The sequence below is a fragment of the Mus pahari genome, chromosome 2 (assembly GCF_900095145.1).
Source record: "Mus pahari chromosome 2, PAHARI_EIJ_v1.1, whole genome shotgun sequence".
Lineage (NCBI taxonomy): Eukaryota > Metazoa > Chordata > Mammalia > Rodentia > Muridae > Mus > Mus pahari.
The window spans coordinates 68,272,619-68,275,171 of NC_034591.1; positions in this window are offsets into that span (position 1 = coordinate 68,272,619).

Below are 2,553 nucleotides of genomic sequence, written 5' to 3' on the forward strand. Positions count from 1 at the left end.
CACCAAACCCAGATACTAATGCACATGCCAGCAAGATTCTGCTGAAGGGATCCTGATATAGTGGCCTTTTGTGAGGCTATGCCAGTGCCTGGCAAACACAGAAGTGGATGCTCACAGTCNTNTATTGGATGGAACATGGGGCCCCCAATGGAGGAGCTAGAGAAAGTATCCAAGGAGCTGAAGGGGACTGCAACCCTGTAGGTGGAACAACAATATGAACTAACTAGTACCCCCTGAGTCTCTAGCTGCATATGTAGCAGATATGTAGCAGAAGATGGCCTAATCGGCCATCATTGGGCAGAGGCCCCTTGGTCTTGTAAACTTTATATGACCCAGCACAGGGAAAGGCCAGGGCAAAGTAGTGGGAGTGGGTGGGTAGGGGAGCAGGGGCGGGGGGAGGTATAGGGAACTTTCGGGATAGCATTTGAAATGTAAATAAAGAAATTAATAATAATTTTTAAAAACGCCATCAGAACTTCTGCAGGAAAAAAAAATAAAAAAGAAGAGGGAGACAGAATTTTCTAAGCATGGAGGAGTTGAGCCGAACTTAAGCAAGCAAGCATATATTCATTAATCTCTGCTCTTGACTGTGGGTCTGATATGACTAGCTAGTTCTTGCCTTGACTCCCCTGACACAGTGGATTATAATTTGGAATTGTACAATGGAATGAACTCCTTTTCGTTTTGAGGTTGCTATTATTAGGATATTTTACCCCAGCAAAAGAATTGAAACTCAGTCGGAAACATTTCCTCATTGTGCTCCCTTCCCTACGTTTTGGACTGTAGTATATATCCTGTGCCATTGTAAGTTGGAAATAGGTGGGGTTTTTGTTTTGTTTTGTTTATAACGAGATTACAGTTAAGAGATTCCACGAGTCTCAGAAGAGACTTTGTACTTGGGACTTTTAAACATTGTCAAGACTATGATAGACTCCGTGGACTTTTGAAGTTGAACTAAATATGTTTTGCACTATGTTATGGCTACAAACCTGTGGAGGCCAGGGGGTGGAATGTGGTGGTTTGAGTAGGTATGGCCCCCATAGGTTCATGTGTTTGAAATGCTTAGCCACGGGAGTGGCACAATTATGAGGTGTGAGCTTATTGGAGCAGGTATGGCCTTTTTGGAGGAAGTGTGTCACTGGACATGGCCTTCGAGGTTTCAAAGGCTCAAGCCAGGCCCAGTGTCATATTCTTTGCCTGCTGCCTGAGGATTTAGAATAGAACTCTTGGCTCCTTCTCAAGTACCATGTCTGCCTGCATGCTGCCATGCGTCACACCATGATGATAATGGACTGAACTCTAAGCCAGCTCTAATTAAACATTTTCCTTTATAAGAGTTGTCTTTGTCATGCTATCTCCTCACAGCAATGGAAACCCTCACAAGAACAGTAGGCAAAAATTCCTGCCAAGGGCACTTAGTTTATGGATGGAGTATTTTTAAATGCAGATGCAAGCAACCAGAGTAATTTTCTGATTCTGAATTTAAGCAGTTCTTGGGGGCACTGCTAAAAGGTTTTAAATGACCATTTAATGAAGGCTGTTCACTATGCTTCTTAGCTTTCACTTACACTAGCTTTCTTGTTTGAATTACAGTTTTTAGCAAAATCATTGTAATCTGACTCATTCTGACTGAATGTCCTTCAAATACTTATTAAACACCTATGAACACACACGGATAGCATAATTATTTGAGTCATGAAATAACTGGTTCTGGTTTTAGAAATGTGTGTGTTCAGCTTCATAACCTCATCTTTTGCAATTACTCTAAGAATTAGGACCAAGAGCTAACATATTTGTGGGTCTCCCTGCTCTCGTGGATTGTCGGCTAATTGGGTCCACAAGGGCAAAGAGAGCTGTGAAGGTGAATGAGGGGTTCAAAAGCCCTGTGAGTGCCTGTGGGGAATGACCACACTGGGCCCGCCTGTCAGTAGGCAGATCAACTTCACTTAGGGTGGTTGACAGCTTAAAATGTTTTGGGGTACTGAGGGTAGGAACATTGAGGATGGGCAAAGGCTGGGGGCTTTATGGTACCTGGAATGCCTCAGCATGAGGAAGCATTTCAGGAATCTCAGGTGCTGACTGAATAGGTTTTGTCAGGAGAAAAGAAATTGATCCTATAAACTAGTTGAGGTTACGACATTCCCCAGGTAGAGACAAGTGTGGGGGTTTAAACTACCCTAGTCAAGGAGAGAGAAGGAGAAACTCTGCTAAAGAAGGGAGTTCTTTATGAGCTGAGCCCCAGAAGACTATCCAGTCAATGGTGGACTTCCACCTTCATTAGCAGTTTCCCCACATAAATTCCCTTGACCATGGGGAGTTCCTACTGTTTTCTTTGTGGTAGGACTGGGTTAAGAAACTGACTACGATGTCTGTGACACTGGATGATAGCTTACTGATGCAATATGATTAAAGGTAACTCTTTACCTTACCCCACCCAGGTCTTCCCATAACAGTTCTAGAAACCAAAAAGCCAGGCACCAACTTCTGTCTGAATGAAAGCTGTTTCTGCAGTAGCTACAATGTGTCCTTGTTCCACAGCCCTTTAGTTTAATA